This window comes from Octopus sinensis, linkage group LG3 (assembly GCF_006345805.1).
Source record: "Octopus sinensis linkage group LG3, ASM634580v1, whole genome shotgun sequence".
Taxonomy (NCBI): domain Eukaryota; kingdom Metazoa; phylum Mollusca; class Cephalopoda; order Octopoda; family Octopodidae; genus Octopus; species Octopus sinensis.
This window is the reverse complement of record NC_042999.1, coordinates 171065314-171085278: the sequence shown is the minus strand read 5'-3', so window position 1 is coordinate 171085278 and position 19965 is coordinate 171065314. Positions and strand designations below refer to the sequence as shown.

Here is a 19965-nt window from a genome sequence, read left to right as displayed (position 1 = left end):
TGATTCCACGCAAAAAATCAATTTTTTTTCCTTAGCGAAAATCGTGCGGGTGTTAATACAGAAATTGACCATAATTTTGTTGTTATTTAACCTCAAATGAGCCCTGATACTTCAAACCGATCATCAAAGACATTCCAGCCTTCACAAAACAGTTTTTTAGGGATAATGTAGGACATTTCATACAATGGACGTGTGATTTAAGTAGGGGGATATTTTGGCTGCTATTTGTTTAGCATTTCGGGTGACCAGGTAGAGGCTCTTTCATTGGTTCGACTGCGTGAAGAGCTTTTTTTACACATATATGTAATGTGTATAATAATAATAATATCAGGGAATAAATTATTATTCCAAACTTACAGGTAAAATTCAGTATAACAATATTAGACCGAATTTCGTAATATATAATATATAATAAGTATATAACTAATTTAGAGACGAACCACCATTCCACAACTCAGTCAATGAATAAACCCGTCCAAAACCATGCTGTGGGACATATACCATACACAATACTAATCTAAAGTTTTAATAATATATAATATTGAACAGTAAGATTATTACAATCATATAATATATAAGAGCAAATACTTTTAAAATCACAGCGGATAACATACAAAGAAACATTCATCATAAAAATATTTATCTAAAATCAAATAAAGTATGAATTGAACAATAAAATTTAATACAATAATATAATGCATAAAAGTACTTGTACATCGACTACACGTGTTTCATGGCTGCATTAGGACTATATAAAATCATATAAGCAAACCATATCCAAGTTTATTTGAACGGGAAAAGGATTTTACTCCCAAAACAGTCACTCCTTAGGTCAAATTCCTAAAAATACCTAAAAACTAAAGGTTTAACTTACTTCATATGATAAAGAATAAAAAAAATAAGGAATGAAAAAATATATATATGAAGAAATAAAACCTGTAATGTAATCGCTAAGTTAAAGATGTTAATATTATTAAAAGTTACGAACTAAAATATTCAATTAGAGTATTATTGTGATGTGTATATATATCATCGGCAGAAATTAGAGAGTAAGTCAAAAGCTGAGAGGTTCCTGTATTGGCACTTATCAAATATGAATTTGTCTATTGTCACGCTATAACTTCTGATGAAATAACTTCTAAATTACAAAATTTTATCAAGAACGTTAAGAGTAAACCCTGTTCTATGTGACACATTCTACCAGTATCAGAAGTTTGAAAGTAATTGGTTTCAAAAATTAATTAAATAATCTCTACGTCTAATTGAATAAATCCGAAATGGATGAAAGGAAAAGTCGACTTCGGCAGAATTTGAACTCAGAAAGTAAAACAGACGAAATACCGCTTCTAAAATACAAAAATTTTGTCAAACATGTTAGGAGTAAAACCTGTTCTATGCGACACATTCTAACAATATCGCAAGTTTGAAAGTGTTTAGTTACAAAAATTAATTAAATAATCTGTAGCTCAAAATCGACCTCGGCGAAATTTGAACTCAGAACGTAAAGACACGAATACCTATTTCTTTACTACCCACAAGGGGCTAAACACAGAGGGGGCAAACAAGGACAGACGAACGGATTAAGTCGATTACATTGACCCCAGTGCGAAACTGGTACTTATTTAATCGACCCCGAAAGTATGAAAGGTAAAGTCGACCTCGGCGGAATTTGAACTCAGAACGTAAAGACACGAAATACCTATTTCTTTACTACCCACAAGGGGATAAATACAGAGAGGATAAACAAGGACAGACAAACGGATTAAGTCAATTACATCGACCCCTCGGCGGAATTTGAAATCAGAACGTAACAACAGACTTGCTAAGCATTTCGCCCGGCGTGCTAACGATTCTGTCAACTCGATGCCTTAGAATGTAAGGCATTCATTTTAAGAATATTGATGTGGAGGTCAGTTGAGAAACAGAGTGCTTGTGGTCTGGTTTCGTGGTTTGGCGCCAGGCAGACAGATAAAGCCTTTGTCCTGTCGGTTTCTGGAGAGATTAATGGGTTTGGAAGAGACATCTGACCCTTTTCCGGTCAGGGAAAGTTTAAGAAACCACCCTTTAAAATGCGACGAGCTGTGTTTGTTAGTCAGTTGGCATCGGGATCAGTTTGGCAACAGGTCAGTTCTGCCTGAGACAGTAAAAGGGCCGGAAGAGACAGTCAATTGGCAAGGGACAGCAGTCGATGCGAGGGTGGTGATGGCGAGAGGCAACGACAACGTTGAGAAAGACATACACAGAGGATTGAGGAGGTAAGGGAGATTGCGGCGTGAAGGCATGGATTGTTGTATAGTAGGAGTTTGTAACTAGAAAATGTAACGGTATGTTTTGTTTATGTTTAAATTGCAAAAAAAGAATTGTGACGTAAGATGCAATCTGTTGTAAAGAACTAAAAAGAATTGTGTCAAAAGAGAAAAGGAAGAAAGAGAAAGACTTTGATTTGAACTGTTTGCGCTGAACATTATTTGTTTTGATTGTCTCCGGACTGTGTTGTATCGTGCATGCCTTTGATTTTGTTGTTTTCTTTTTAATTCTGTTGCATGTTATTTTCTTTAATGTATCTGCTTTGTATCACATTTTATTTGATGTCGTAATATTCGTATAAACTGTTGTTAAATGTAAGTTACTGCCTTCCGCCGTTTCTCTATCTCTTTCTGCTGTTGTTGTTGTTATCTCCGGTCGCCGGTTCGAGTTCGCTGCCATCCCCCCACCACCGTATCCTCTCTGTGTAGCGGATTCCAGTTCGACTGAGCTGGTCAATCGTCGTCGCTCGACTTAGTAGGGTCCCGGGTTCGAGTTTGAGCGACGACAGGTTCGTAACAATATATTCTTTATTCTTATTGCTTAAGCGTTACTGCCTTGCATCCTTACTTACTGACATAAAATTTCGTAACATTTTGCCTGATAACTCTTTTTCCACTAATTTTTCTACAATACAACTAGCGATTCTGAATTCCTCATGCATTCCTCATGCATTTAAACCTAAGAAAAGTATACTTTTAATTTAAAATTTAAAAAATTATGTTAATTGAAGATGAATATCTGCCTTACTTTGCCCCTTGATATTTTGATGTAACTTTTTTCTACTGAACCAAATCTCAAGCTACTTATGCCAAAATGTAGCTGAGAAGGTGTCCTCTTTAAAGCTATCAACATGTTATAATTTAATTCAGAACTGAATTAGTGGTGAAGCTTGGAAGCTACTGCGATTGACGAAATGTTGGACTTAAGAATATATTCAACCACGGTAGTTGTTGAATGATTTATAAATATATTCGTAGGATAAACACATATACAGAAACATAGAGACACAAAGACATTTACAGAGAGCATTTGAGCGTATATTGTTTTCTATATTGAGTATTTCTAGCTCCTACCTTTAACTGCATATGTTTGTGTGCGCGCGTGCGATTGCATGTGTGTATGTGCGTGTGTATGTGTGCATGTGCGTTTCTGTGTATTTGTGTGCGCGGGTGTGTGTATGCGTATACATATGTCTTTGTGTCTGCCATCCTCACCCCTAGACAATATCTTTTGGTATGTTTTTGTCCCCGTAGCCTAACGGATTAGCATAAGAGGCCGAGGGTATATGTACGAGGCTTTAAACAATTACTGGAATAGATTCGTTGGTCTAAAATTCTTCAAGCATGACTGCAGTCTAATGACTGAAATAAGTAAAAGTTAAAAGGCACAGGCGTGGCTGTGTAGTAAGAAGCTTGCTTCCCAACAAAATGGTTCCGGGTTCAGTCCCACTGCGTTGCGGGCAAGTGTCTTCTACTATAGCTTTAGGCCGACCAAAGCCTTGTGAGTGGAATTCGCAGAGAGAAACTGAAAGAAGCCCGTCGTATATATGTATATATGTGTGTGTATGTCCTTGTGCGTTTGTGTTTCTATGTTTGTACTCACACCATCGCTGGACAAACGATGCTGGTGTGTTTACGTGACCGTAATCTAGTGGTTTGGCATAATAGACCGATAGAATAAGTATTAGGTTTACAAAGACCTCTGTCAAATGAATGAAACAAATAAAAGATTATCTACTCAATGTTTATAAGCAAGAAGACATGCATATATCTTTTTTTAAGTGAACTTGCTTTCTGTGTAATCAAACAAATAGTATAGTTCTATGCGTAAGTAGAACATGTCACTTTATATGCATTATATATTTAAATTAAGGTTTGACTTATACTTATTACAAATCTATGGCTGTCTTACGCACCAGTTTCAGATATTTTGTTGCCTAATCTACTTCTCTTTTGCAGGCATGTGAAATATTTGTTGCATGCTAATATCACTTTATCTAGGATCGTAAAGGGAAATGAAATCATTCAGGCAGGCTAAACAAAAGATTAAACAATAAGACAGCTATATATGATTCCTCTACCTTAACAAATACCCAAATTTCGGTTCACTAAAATATGAACCTGTACTAATACCACTTGGAAGTAGAATATTTTATCTCTTAAATTATATTAGGCTTTATGCTTTCGACTAATTCCATTATATTTGTATAGGGTACGAGCAAAGGTGACCTACGGAAAGGCAAACACTATTTCAATTGAAGAACTTTAGCTTAGAATATCAAGCATGATGAGTAAGTCAAAATACTTCGCTTAAGTCGTTTGGTAGACTCGGCTTGTAATTATACGCATACACATACTTTATAGCTAAGAAATAAATAAATATTTTGCTTCAAGTTTTTCAATGCAGTAATCAATAATCTTTCTTCAAAACTATGGTGTTTTCAGTTATATTGGTCAAAAGCTTTCTACTGTTTAACCACAGAGAATTGACATCTTTACACGAGAGAAACTAACAAAATAAAATACAAAAATAAGTTAAATTAATTTATTCCTATTTTTACAAGACTGGTGTTTCATATTTTTATATCCTCTATTCCACAAATTTTATATTTTCAGATTTAATTTTTTTTATATTTCTACATTATTCTAAACGTTGTTTTCGTGCTACATTCTTTTCGTTTGCTGTTCTTTTTATATATACGTTTCTTTTTTAATTTATCACAAAGACAATTTTGCTTGCATAACAGGAATATTACCTCGATCGTGTAATAGCAGAAGCCATTTCAAAAACATGATAAACTTCTACTTTTTCAAAATACATTTTTTTCTTTAACATTCCTAATACTTTCGCTTTGTGCAAATTATATAAATTTCTTGAACTATTGGAAGATTTACAAAAACTTACTGATGCATCGTCATCATCATCATCATCATCATTATTATTATTAATGGTGATGATGATAATAATAACAACAACAATAATTTTTTGTATTTGTTAGTGTTCCTCTTCCTCTAGTTGGTGTTATGAAACATGAGAAAATAAGATTATTATTTATTTGCGCTTTTTTCTTTTCATACATACATACGTACATACATACATACGTACATACATACATACGTACATACATACATACATACATACATACATACATACATACATACATACATAGAATTAGAATAGCTGCAAATGTCAATCCTAATGTTATCTTTAAAAAAATTATAGAAAAAGGGAAAGATAAAACGGAAAACTTCACTGGTCGTGAACGCAAATCCATTTCTTAAAAGTATACAAATATGTTATACACACAGAATGAGACATGCATTCGCATACAAAATCATACACATGCACAGGCACATATACATTTATATACATATTTATAATTGTGTATGTACGCGCGCGCGCGCGTGTGTAAACATATATGTGTGTCTTCATTTTGATCATCGAATCTCGATGATCCTTTAATAATTTATGATCTACCATTTATCCGTTCGACTTAACTGTTCTGCTTCTGTTCACAATGCATTCAGCGTTTGGGGATATCTCTTACAAAGTTTCGCGTTACAACAGATTTGTGCAAGCTTTTATCCACATGCGTTTGATATTTGAATTAATGCAGAATTTACGCATTGGTATTGATAAATAGTCTGATAACCCGGTATGAGTTTATGGTAGTAAAATTCAATAAGAATAAGGAATAGTTAAAAAATGTTCTCTTCGATATTTGTTCGGAATGAATGCGTTACTTATTAGTGACATTTATAGCTCTGTACTTAATAATTTTGAAACGAATTTAGGTAACCGAATCCCACAGCTATTTGTCTGAAATAACTAAGTAAAGGAAAGTTTTACTAGTCTTCATCGAAGTATCTGAAGCCAAGATGGTTTCACATACTCTGGTATATACAGTTGCTCTCGAAAATCATATGCAGATATTGAGCATGAATACAGGCTAGACATTTGACATGGATGCCAATTAACGTACACGATATTACACTTTCCCAAAAGCTATAACTGCATTTTGTTTTCAAGAGCTGCTATATATTTGAATTTTTAGTATGCAGACTGCGTGATACTTATAAACTTTTCGCAAATACGTGGTATCCGTTTAGACTACACTACAGGACATCTTGTGATGGGGTGGAGAGGAATCACTTGTTGTCCCCTCACTTTGCTCAGTTGGTCAATACAAATGAATAAGAGCTAGAGGACCGAATTTTGCGGACCACCCTGAGATTGTCTGTCCTGTCTTGGAATGATAGACACGAACTGCGGTTTCCTTTACTTTTAGTAAGAAATGCATCATTACCATTAATGCTGTGCATTTAATGCGTACATTCTCTATCCGGTTTCTATCTCACATTCCAGACGTTTGTGTCAGATTTTATATAAAATGTCCTGTGTCCCACCCATCTTTCTGTGATGCACACTTAAAAAATTTAGGTTTGTATATTTTATGAATATACAAATTGGTAGTGGTGATATATTCTACGTAAGATCTTGATCAACCTACTAGAAATGAAACCATTAATACGTTGCTTGTGACTATTATATTAACAATATCTGAAATTATTCACATGTTGCTGAAATATGGTAAAATCATCTGAAAACGTGATACTTCATTAGATTTTAATACTTGTTCAATTTCCAGCTCTCACCCATATCCAATGATTTACGCAAGATTTATGTCTAATTTAAGGTTATCACTTCATAATTGTATATAGGTTTCTCTATTCTATGACTGATATTCTCTATAAAAATTCTCTAAAATTTTGCTTGCTAGTTATATCAATTTTATGCTATCTCGATTTCATAATTTTATGACGCTAATGTTATGAACAAGCGCAATCATTATTGCAGTAGACAAAATGTTTTTCAGTGTTTCGTCCGACTCATTAGGGGCTGACTTCAAAATTTACCGAATTACTTCACTTTTCATCCTTTGGAGATCGATAGATTAAGTACAAGTTTTGCACTGGTTTTGATGTTATTGACTAACACTCTTCCTGTAAAATTATTGGCCTTGTCTCAAAACTCGAAACCTTTACTTTGGGTGGTTTTCCAAATATTTCCTTATGTATGAATAAATCTCGCAGCCCTATCGAAGAAACTGGTTCCATTTGTTTGTCAAACAGAATTTTATTAAATTGAAAAATTATTCTTTTCTTCGTAATATAGCTATTGTGATTTTCACGTGGTTTCGTAATTTTTACGGAAAGATAAATATAGCAGGAAAAATCGAAAGAATTAAGCATTCTACTTATCTCACTATACTTTATGTATTTTATGAGGTAAAGTGAAATTTGAATTTAAACATATTTTTGCATTGAAATCATTCGTGTTAAGTGTGTATACGTCAGTCATTGTGCTATGTTTTGTTAGATGTAAGTGTGTGGCATGATATTTCTGTTAATACTAAGAATTACTTTTCATTGTTGTTGGAAATGTATATCACAGTATTTTAGCAATATATTTTGCCATGCATACTCAATGAATTTTAATGATGTACCTAAAAATTCAAGTTCATAACCAATACGGTGTTCATTCTAAATATTTTATCTAAAGAAGTAAACATATATATATATATATATTCGTGACAGAGCATTTCCTATATTGTTAGCGAAATCCTCTTACAAAATCACCAATTCGCATTGCATAACAATTTCACTTGCATACCATCAGATAGATTTTAAAAGACATTCTCTCTATACAAGATTTATTATTGGATCCGTTGAATGGAGAAAACGTCTGCTTCTCAAAAACGCGGATACGACTTTTGTCTTATTGCATTGTACTTTGAGTAAGCGGCTTCTGTAGTAGCCTCGGTAAGAAGCAAACTATGTAAGTGAAGTAGTCGGAATGAAAATTGCGTGCAATGTGATATAGGTGTGCGGTATGTATCTCGAATGCCCAGCATGCAGCATACATTTGTCGCGGTTAGTATACATAGCTATTACGTTGAGAATATTATCATCCCTATATTACTCACTCATATATAGAATACATAGTGAAGATATTTCCTACATCGGACATCTTGGAACATCATTCACCAAAGCATACATAAGAATAAGGGGTATCTAACATTTCTGGGTTTTTGCTAGCTTATCCAGTCAGTGCAAAATTTATTTCCAGTTCATGAGAGCCAATAATTTCAATTTTGTTAAAGTTTTGTATCGGTGATATGATTTTAAAGCAGATCTCTGGGTCACTGATACGCTGTCAAGATAATTTTGATAATTTTGATCGTTATTATGATTTTATGAGCTTTCATATTTTCGCATCATAATCTGAGAATGCTAAATCATAAAAAGTACAGTGCATCTCAACTGAGTTATTGAATAGCATCTTTAATAGAACTAATGAGCTGGTAGCAAACATTGTGGCATTAAAGAAGCACGATGTATCGCCGGCCGGGTTGTATCACTTGGATTAATTAGTTGAACAGATCTATTGGTAGAACGTAAGGCTCTGCACTCACGGCGGTTAATTTCAAGATTCCTGTCTTGCGGTGATGCAGCTCGATGTGAGGGGGTGGTTCGGTCAAGACTTAGCCATTCTGTTCACTGCTTCATATTAAAATAAACTCACCTTATTTTCCTCACCGGTGTCTATGCGACATATAAACAGATCGATAGAAATAGAAGAGCTGGGGTGATTTTTTCCCTTTCTTTGGAGTGTATGGTACCTATGACATCACCTCTCGAATGAAGGTGACGGGCATGGTATCATGACAACATCCTACCAACTCAACCAATTTCTTAGATGACTGTAGTAGAATTATGTGGATGAGCTTGTAAAATCGATCCTCATTGATCTGAGTCGAGAGGTTGGAACCCAGTCAGAGGTTGAACTTCAACCTCTTGAAGCCTTTATATATACATATATGTTTGTGTGTATGCATGCATATATGTATATACGTATGTATATATGTATGTATATATATATATATAGATACGTATGTATATACACATGTATAGATATATGTGTATTTATATATATAGATAGATATATGTGTTTGTATATATATGTATATATATACGTGTATATATGTCTGTGTGCATGTGTGTGTGTTGTGTGATTATGTATGTGTGTGCGCACGTGCACATGCATGTGCGTGTTTCTATGTCTGTATATGTTTGTGCGTGTGCATTTGTGTGCAAGTGCGAGTTTTCCTTTATATACGTGTTTGTGTGTGTGTGTCTCTGTGTGTGTGTGTGTGTGTGTGTGTGTGTGTGCAGCCGTCGGCGTTTTGAAGCTTCCCCATCACTCCTCAAAATAAAACGATACAGAATACTCATTCAAAAACCTTGCATTTCCGGAAACATAAATAACAGAGCTTAGCTTAGTTGTAATGATTTTGTGATAACGTTTAATATAATTTATTATGTAATAAATTTAATATGTATCATCGTTTTGAAAATTGTCGTACTATTATGACCCCATATATGCCTGTGGTAAAAAGTTGAAGAGTAAATTTTGACTGAGATCTCATATTATGTGGACTAAATACGCATGGCATGTGCCCTAGCTCGTCTGTAAAGCAAAATATTTTGCCTGCCACAATGGTTTCAATATTATCACTGACCTATGTTATTTCCTCGCCAAGATTAATAGTTAAGTGTAGCGTTTAGGAATTTGTTGCTTTTAAGACACTCACATGAACCAAGCGGAAATGTGTTCAAGAGATACAAGAAGCTATCATATATTCCTCTTGTTTATTTGGCATACCACTTAATGCGGTGCAACATAAATTATACTAGCGGATAGTAGGCAAGATTTTCAGATGACATGTCCGATATGTCACACTAATGTTATATATATATATATATATATATATATATATATATATATATATATATATACGCAACTGAAACATTAAGTCTATTGAGAGAGTTACAACAAAATCACAACATAGTGTGAATTATTGCATTGAATCATAACTCAATACTTATAATGCAAACGAATGATATACTATGTATTCCCTAGAAATTTCAGTTAAAACTCGTTCAAGCTATAACCATCTGAATGAAAATAATCTGACAAGAAGGCGTAAATTCACTAGTCTAGTCATTTATTTCTATGTCTGAAATAAGGACGACATGGTCACGGATCGAATAGATTTGCTCATATGTAACTAAGCAAAACTATAATATTAATTGTCTTTTTTATGTTGCTTTATTTACACAATACTTGAATCTTACGTTTACTGCCTGGAATATATTATTAACCGTCGTCTCCTGCTAGAGAGAGATCATCTGCTATAAATATTCGTGTGAGTATTAATTGTATTAGAGTCTGTCTACCAATGAAAATAAGTTCACAAATGCATAGCCAACTTCACTAGACATCCATTCTCGAACAGAGTTAGACGAACAGCCATTGAACGTGATAAGATTCAACAACAATACGGAGGATTTTATTTAAATATTTTTTTTATTTGTCTAACATAAATTTATTGTCATTGAATTTAATTTCATTGTTCTTTTCTCATGAAAATAACGGACAAAATGTTTGCTTTCATTACTAAGTTTGGATTAAACTTATAACCAACTTTCGACGAGGCACGTCTGTTCTGCATTTCAAAGATTTATTTTACCTCATAGATTTAATACAGCAATGTCACAAAGAATGGAATCAATTATTTGTTTTATGACAGAGTATTTTATACTTTAAAAAAGTATATAAAAATTTCTCTGCCGTCTCTGAAAAGCAAACACTTAAAACATTAATATGTATGTTTGTGTGAAAATTATTTACATTAACAAAAAATAAAGAAATGAAAATAAAATGAAATAAATTTCCTAATCTAAAGTTACAAAAGAAAAATGAATAAAGACAATATAAAATTATATTGAAAGCAAAGTTTACTTTTCCAATATTGAATAGGATAAAAAATGGCTTTAACGTGAATGAAAAAACAAAAAGAAAATGTATGAAAAATAATTGTTTTGCTTTATTTTCATCTCATTAATGCAAATCCCTAAGACAACATCATGAAGAAAAAAACAAAAGCATGAACAACATCAGCAGTAACTACAATGCCAACAACAAAGACAATAATAAATATGCACATAAATAAGAACAAATAAATATGTACATAAATAAATAAATAAATATGCAGATAAACAAGAACAACAACAACAATAGTAACAGCAACAACAAAAACAACAACAGCAGGAAGAGATCCTTTTTCATTTTGCTAACAAGGCCCATTCATATATTCAGCTAGGGTTTACATTTGAATTACAATCATGCAGTGATGTTCATACATAGATAAATGAAAAAAATTAAAAATCAATAGCAGAGCATCGGTTTTACATCGTATTTTGAGATATATATAAACTAAGAGCATACATACAAATATATTACTTTTGTATATTTATGAATAATCTTTACTTTTTTCATATATTTCCTCTATAATGAAGGCTCAAAATAATTTAACAGCTTTCTTTAATGAGTCAGTGAGATCAGAAATTTCAACTCTGATTATCATGACCTTTTCTCTATTGCGAAACCAGTCAATGTCCAGGGGTTGAACAGAAGGTTCTGTCTGTTGCCTGGCCTTGCCCGAAATTCTGAAGACGTGTCATGCATTCCTAAGTGACTGTCCAGCGATAAAAACCGCATTGTGTTATCAATCGGCCAGGGATTCTAATAAATATCCCTACCTCAACATAACGATAATTGCTCTGTCTTTGAAAGATGGAGATATGTCACTTTACTTCCTATCTATTTCTCTGGTCCAATCCCCAGAAACGGAATCCAATTTTTTGTGAAAATCTCCTGTAATTTTTTTTTCGCAGTTAACATTCATATGTAACATTTTTTGTCAATTTGATATATATAATTCGATGTATGTCATTATTCAGTTTTATTTCAAGATTTCTTGCCAATAGAGAAAGAGCCGGCTTCTAACCTAGATTCATGACTTTCATTGGAATTTCAACATCAATAATAGGGTATTTTTGTATGTATGTATGTATGTATGTATGTATGTATGTATGTATGCACATGTGCAGATTTGTATGTTTTGTTTTATGTATGTTTTCTCATGCATATATTTGCATATCTAGACATGTTCATATATATTTAAATTATGAAGGTCTGGAAAGTTTTACAGATATTTACAGTTCCAGTGCTGGACTGGATCTGTAGTCTTCAAATTATGTTTCACGTTTCTGGTTTTGAGAAGCCTAATTTCTCAAGATTGGTAATTAGACAGTGTGTTAGATATACCCAATACTTACAGTTGTAAACCTGAACTTGTAATCTGGATAGAGTAACTGCAGATTTCTAAGTAATTAAGCGTAGGCATTCTCTTTTTTACTGCTTCAGCTTTATGTTAACATCTTCTGGGCAACTATTTCCACAACTGTGCACAGTTTCTCTTCTCTATCCCAAATCATTATATAACGTTTGTTGCGCTTACATTTTATTAAGGTTTTCACGAGGACATTCCACCAGTATTCCTTTTTATTACAAGTGGCTATGGCTTCTACCATACTGTAGGCTGTTATTTTTTGTCCTCGGGGTTATCCTTCCAACGGATTTCATTATAGAATGTCCTAGCTACAACATCATGTCTCATCGGTAGGTAATACCGTAATGACACATTCGTATGTATGTATGCATGTCGTTATTCAGTTTATTTCAATATTCCTTGCCAATAGAGAAAGAACCAGTTTGTAACTTAGATCTAAGGATACTGCATTGGAACTTCAACATCAACAACAAGGTTTATTTGTTTCTTTCTTTCTTTCTTTGTATGTATGCATATGTATGTATGTATGTATGTATGTATGTATGTATGTATGTATGTATGTATGTATGTATGTATGTATGTATGCATTGGGCAGTGATCAGGTAAATTCGTTACCACATCTAATAAAATGCTCAACAGCATTTCTTCCAGTTCTTGAAGTTCTAAGTGCAAATGCCACGGAGATCGACTTGTGTTCCACCACTTCAGGGTCTGATAAGATAATTACTAGGGTCCATGTAAAGAATATGTCACCTCTCGTCAGAATACCTGGCATTGACTTCACGTTTTTCTCATCCTACTTTACTAGAATAGTTCTCACGACATTCCCACTTTGTCGCTATCTTCTGCCCAACACATGTGAGTGATCTCAATGGAGAGGTTTATGTCGCATAGTGCTTTGTTGGAAATTAGGGTAATTGTCCTTGATCTTGGTGATGTTCTTGTTGCTTTTCATGGTAATGTGGTAACGAGTTGTTTAAGTTGCTAATTTCGTTAACACAGCATCTTCATCTCGTTGTTCTGAGGAAAGCAAAGGCTGGGTATGCGTTCAAGAACCGCCAACAAATAGCCAACCACTTCTTATTCATGGATGACCTCAAACTTTATGGTAAAGATGAATCGCAAGTCAGTTACCTCGTTGATACGGTGTATACATTCAGTGCCGATATCAGAATGAAGCTCGGACTGAAAAAGTGTGGTGTGTTAGTTTTGAAGAGAGGCGAAACTAAATGTATGTACGGGCTAGCGATACCGTCGGGGGAGGATATGAAGGAGATAGAATAGAGGGCTATAAGTAATTTGGGATATTGGAAATGGAAAAATTGAAGGAGAAAGAAATGACAGAAAAATTTAAGATGGACTACTTGCGCAGGCTGAGACTGATCCTTAAGTCGAAATTAAACGGACGAAATAAGAATGAAGCTATCAACACCTCGGCGGTTTCACTACTTGGATATAGAGCAGGGGTAATCGCATGGACAGTAAGCGAACTAAACAGCTTAGATAGGAAGACATGGAAGTTACTGACTAGATATGGGATACTCCACCCCAAAGGTTACACAGACAGACTGTATGTACCAAGAAAAAGAAGCAGAAGAGGATTGATTAGATGCGGGCACAACGTTAGAGCAGAAGAAAACAACATAGCATGGTATGGGATAAGGAAGAAAGAAAAGTCAATAGATATGACAGGTTAGCTTGGGAAGTTAAGCAGTTGTAGTCGCTAAAAAAGTTGGTAGGTGTACCGATAATTGTCGGAGCCCTGGGGACAGTGAGTAAAAATCATGAGAAGTACATGGAACAAATATGGGTTGCAATAAGGCTGGAGCACTTGCAGAAAACAGCACTGCTTGGGACCGCTCGAATACTCCTGATGGTGCTCGAAAAATAAGGGGAGTTACCTTAGTTCACTTGTAGTGAAGAGCTTGCACCATTGTACATATCCAGTGTTAGAAGCTGCGCAAAGACAATAAACAGTAAGCATAATAATCAATGTAATAATAATAAATAATTATTCAAATCCCAATTAATTCCTCTCAACATGTGGCTATGATCCCCAACTACTTCTGCTCGTGAGCAGAGGTGCAGATATCGTCAACCACGAACGGACATGCTCAATTCGTTAAGGTCAAACAACTGACAAGCAAATCTGTAGTATTAGGCAGAATATTTGCTGTAGCCCATCTTTTATACGAACACAAAACAACGTACATGGTAACACTTCCAATCAGTTAAGATCAAAAGCCATGAGAGCTCCTGCCTGGTACTGCATCAGGGTACAAAGCCAGCATTTTAGGGGGAAGGTTTAAGTCGATTACCTCGACTCTAATGCTCAATTGCTACTTATTTTATCGACTCCGACAGGATGAAAAGCAAAGTAGATCTTGGAGAGATTTGAACTCAGAAAGTAGAAATGGTTGAAATGGTGCTAATCATTTTGCTTAGTGTGCTAATGATTCTGCTAGCTCACCGCCCTATTATTATTATTATTAATAATAATAATAATAATAATAATAATAATAATGATGATGATGATGATGATGCTGATAATAATAATAAATCTGGCAACTCATATTTTATAAATGGTGAGTTGTAAAGGTTAATTATTTTCACTGTAATTTAATTTACCGAGACAATTTTCCTCATCAAATCTAACAAATGAAATTCTATATTCTTGCTGTTCACAATCGAACACAAACTAACAAGAAAACCAAAATCCATTCATACACACACGCATACACACACACACACACACACACACACAGACTTATATATATATATATATATATATATTTACAAACACGCAAATAGGGCACACACATACATTTATGCATATGCGTGTGTATCTTTACACAGATGTTTTAGAATGTGTATGATTAAATTGACAGTCTATTGGTTATCGATTTAAACAAAAATCTATACTGCTACAACGGATAACTATTGTTACACAAGTGTCTTTGTTTTAACAGTGACCTACACCCAAACTCTTACACCAAGATTCTTTCATTTACATAAATAAAAATGTTGAGTATAATTTTTATATTTTATATTTTCATCACTTTCTCTGTATCCTCTTCCCAGTCTCTCTCTCCCCATCCTCCATCTCTTTCTCTCTCTCCCTCTCCCTCTACTCGCACACATACGTATATATGTATATGTATGTGTATGTCTGTGTGTGTACAGATATATATAGATATAAACATATATATATACATATATGTAAGTAAATATATGCATATATATGTATACATTCATATATATATACATACACATATGTATGCATGTATGTATATATGTGTATGTATGCATATATATATATATATATATATATATATATATATATATATTCTATATGTTACCTCTCTTTTCTCTTACGCACTATACACACACACACACACAAACATGCATGTGTGTGTGTGGCGCATATAATATTTGTACATTATTTGCTGTGTGTATCTTTGTGTCTGCGTCTATATCTCTGTGGGTGTTTGTATATGCGTGTGTGTGTTGCATGTATATGTGTAAGTATATAATTACATACTAAGGTGCCGAATTTACAATGTTGTTAAAACGTCCGATAAAATGACTTGCATAATTTGTTTTAGCTGTTTGCTTTCGAAGGTCAAGTTATCTATGTTAATTGGGTCACATCAGTAGTAAAGTTACTGCAATGCTTTGGTTTAAAGCCCAGTATACAAAATAGATTGACTAAAAAGTCAATTGAACTAACGCGACGGAAGTTTATGAGAGCAGCTAAAACGCACAGAAAGCAGGAGTAATCTCTCTCTTTCTCACACACACACAACACACATATGCACAAAATTACAAACACATATCTATGTGTGTATACTTATATGCCTATCTGCTCGCATAAAGTCAGATATACGTATACATGGATAAATATATGCATAGTCAAATATACGTATAGATGGATAAATAGATAAGTATTTTGTGCACACAATTGTAGTTCATAGATACAGCCTCGCTTTATAGTCAGAGCTTTTGGATATATGTGAAGCAGAATAGCCCCAAGAAAACATCAATCCTTATAGATTGGTTATTGACATGTTTTGAGAAGTGTATAATTCTGTATCATCTTCTAAGTTAGAAATTGTTGAAATCTTGAAAAACATAGGAAATGCAGGTGCCTATTGACTAATTTATGTTTATTTTCAAAACGTATACAAGCTTTAAGTTCATATCCATACGATTCGAGAGCTCTTTGGATCATTCAGCTTCAGACATGCACGCATATACAGACACAAACACACGCACAATGACAAACATACACAATGGCATTCACACGCAATGACACACACACACACACACACACACACAATTTCTCTCCCTCTGTCTGCCTCTAAAAGCCGAGTTTGAGAAAAGATAGGCTATTTACGTTGCTGGCGACTTCTCGAGTTTATTTATCCTACGGAGGGGAAAAGAATGTTCTGAGAGATACTTATACGTTTATGAACATGAGTGTCTGTGTATTTGAGTGTGTGTGTATGCGTGTGTGCTGGTGCGCGTGTACTTGCATGTGTGTATGGTGTGCGTGCATGTGCATGCACGTGCGCCCGTGTTACTGTGTCTGCGCTCTCGTGTATGTCTGTATGTGTGTTTATGTAGCCGTGCTTGTGTACTTCTGCTTGAGTCTGTGTCAGAATTGGCGCAAGGAGACCGAATGGTACTCACACACACATACACACACTCTATAAACACTATTCACCCACGCATACATACGCAAATATATGTATATATATATATATATATATATATATTATATATATATATATATATATACAGTTGGAAATGATTGGAGATCTATACAAATCAAATTTTTATATATAAAAGTTGGAGGCGGAAATAGCACAGAAATAAATCGAAGACATTTCAATTTAGAAAGAATTTAATAAAATGATCTAAAAATTATATTTTAAAATGTAGAATATTACTGGTTTCGACGATGAATCTCATCAAATATTAGTAAAAATTTATAAAAAATTGAAGTAAGAATAGTTTTTTGTCTGGAGGTCAAAAACATGCCTGGAGATTTTTCGTTGAAGTCTTCTTTAAATATAGTTTGGTACAGAGTTCAAGGTGTTAGAGAGGGTGTTTAGTTAGTTGTCTACTGTCTAAAAACAATTCACTCCATGGGTTCTTGGCAGGAAGTGGCATAAAAGCATTTATTGAATGGGATTTATGCGTGAGTGTGAGTGTGTCTCTGTGTGTGTGCATGTGTTGAAAGTCCTTTCAATATGTTTGGAATGTGACCAGCTGTGTGTTGATGGACGTGTATATTGTAATGAACGTCTTGTTAAAGAAAGAGTTAGGATTTTCCTTTAGGTTTGTTGTTTTCTTCTGAGTGCTTCCACCTGTGTATTTGTGTGTGTTTGGAAAAGGCATCGTGTTTATTGACTATCTTCAGAAAGGTCAGTACTATGCCAACTTGCTGAGGCATTTATGAAAATCTATCTTTCTTTAACAACATATTCATCACAAAATGCACACCCCTCAACCCACAGCTGGTTACATTCCAAAACATATTGAAAGAATATTCAACACAATACACACACATACACACACGCAGATACACATACACACATACACATACACAAACACACACTCACACACAGGTGGACATATAACCCATTCAATCAGGGTTTTTAAGCCGCTATCTTGGCAGAAACACACAGAAAGGTTTTTTGCACAAAAGACAACTAAGTACCTTCTCTAACAATTTGAACTCTCAAACTCCAAACATGTTTTTCATCCCCAGAGAGAAGATAAACTGATTTTACTTCAAATTGTAATATATTTTTATCAATATTTGATAAGAAGAGATTCATCATCGAAACCGGTAATATTCTATATTTTCTTTATATAATCATCATCATCATCATCATCATTGTTTAACGTCCGTTCTCCATGCTAGCATGGGTTGGACGGTTCGACCGGGGTTCTGGGAAGCCAGAAGGCTGCACCAGGCTCCAGTCTAATCTGGCAATGTTTCTACAGCTGGATGCCCTTCCTAACGCCAACCACTCCGTGAGTGTAGTGGGTGCTTTTTACGTGCCACCTGCACAGGTGCCAGGCGAGGCTGGCAACGGCCACGGTCGGATTGGTGTATTTTATGTGCCACCGGCACGGAAGCTAGTCGAGGCGGTGCTGTTTAAATTATTTCATTTAATTCTTTCTAAACTGAAATTTCTTTGATTTACTTCTGTGCTTTATCCACCTCCATCTGTTATATATATATATATATATATATATATATATATAATATCTATTCCTTCACCTCTTTTTATTGCGCATGCTGGAATTCATTTCTACCTTCTACTCTTTACTACCAGTAAACCCACACCTACAAACTATTTCAACAGCCCATGGTCGGCGTAACGCGTGAATAACACGCAAATCATCTTCTTCATTGTTTCTATTATAGTGATAAAGACCGTTGATAATATTGTTGGTGGTTTTGTCTTTTTTCCATGTTCTGATTTGATTCTCCTTCATTTTCATCACCTGCTCAAAAAGGCCAAGGTTATTTCATAGCCTCAATTTTCTCGTTTGGAAAAAAGCATCATGTTTATTGACTATCTTCAGAAAGGTCAGTACTATGCCAACTTTCTGAGGCATTTATGAAAATCTATCAAAAGCAAAACCCAGGACAAAAGATGGAATTCGTCTTATTTCATGGGGATAATACTCTAGCACGCATGGCCTTGGTTTCAATGACTGTTGTGCGAAGTTGTGGATTTGAAGTGGTTGATCATCCCCATCTATTCTCTTTATTTGGCCTCATCTGAATATCATCTGTTCCCCAACATAAAAAGCCCCACTTGTTTGGGTACCAGTAGCGCAGTGATGATGCCGCCGCATCCTCTGTTGCTGACAATTGCATTTAAATCTTCTTCGAAGAGTCGGATGTCAATTTATCGGAGAAGAAACAAAGCAGTTATTGATAAGAACATTTGAAATCAATCCAAGAAAGATTTCACCGCTCTAGCATCACTCCTTCACAGTAAGTAAATTTAATCTCAAATACTTAATATTGGCCCAGCTACAGGATCCGAAATTGACTGCAAAAACAAAAATTAGTTACAAGAACAAACTTTTAATTTCGACTCCGGTTTAATGAATATTTGCTTCTCTTCCATTACAAATAATCTTGGAAATGTCTTCTAAATCACGACCTCCGATTCTCTTAACTTATAGTATCTCGTGACTAGTAAATGATACACATGTTAAGAAAATTCATGTTTACGTATGCATAGCACCAAGATGGTTTTCACATTTTTCTTTCTTTCAATAGCAACACTTTTATTCATTCTCCTCTCTCTCTCACAGTCCCATTCTCTTTCTATCTTCAACAAATACACTGACGCATTTTACTAACGTAC

General features: G+C 34.5%; 1 long non-coding RNA gene across 1 annotated transcript; it reads right to left on the bottom strand.

Moving 5' to 3' along the window:
- Window positions 1-776: 776 nt before the first annotated feature.
- On the bottom strand, window positions 777-19677 carry LOC118762677. The gene is made up of 3 exons (XR_004998443.1): window positions 19668-19677; window positions 17706-17711; window positions 777-857 (listed from the first exon to the last, which is right to left on the bottom strand). It is a non-coding gene; the product is annotated as an uncharacterized LOC118762677 (long non-coding RNA).
- Window positions 19678-19965: the final 288 nt, after the last annotated feature.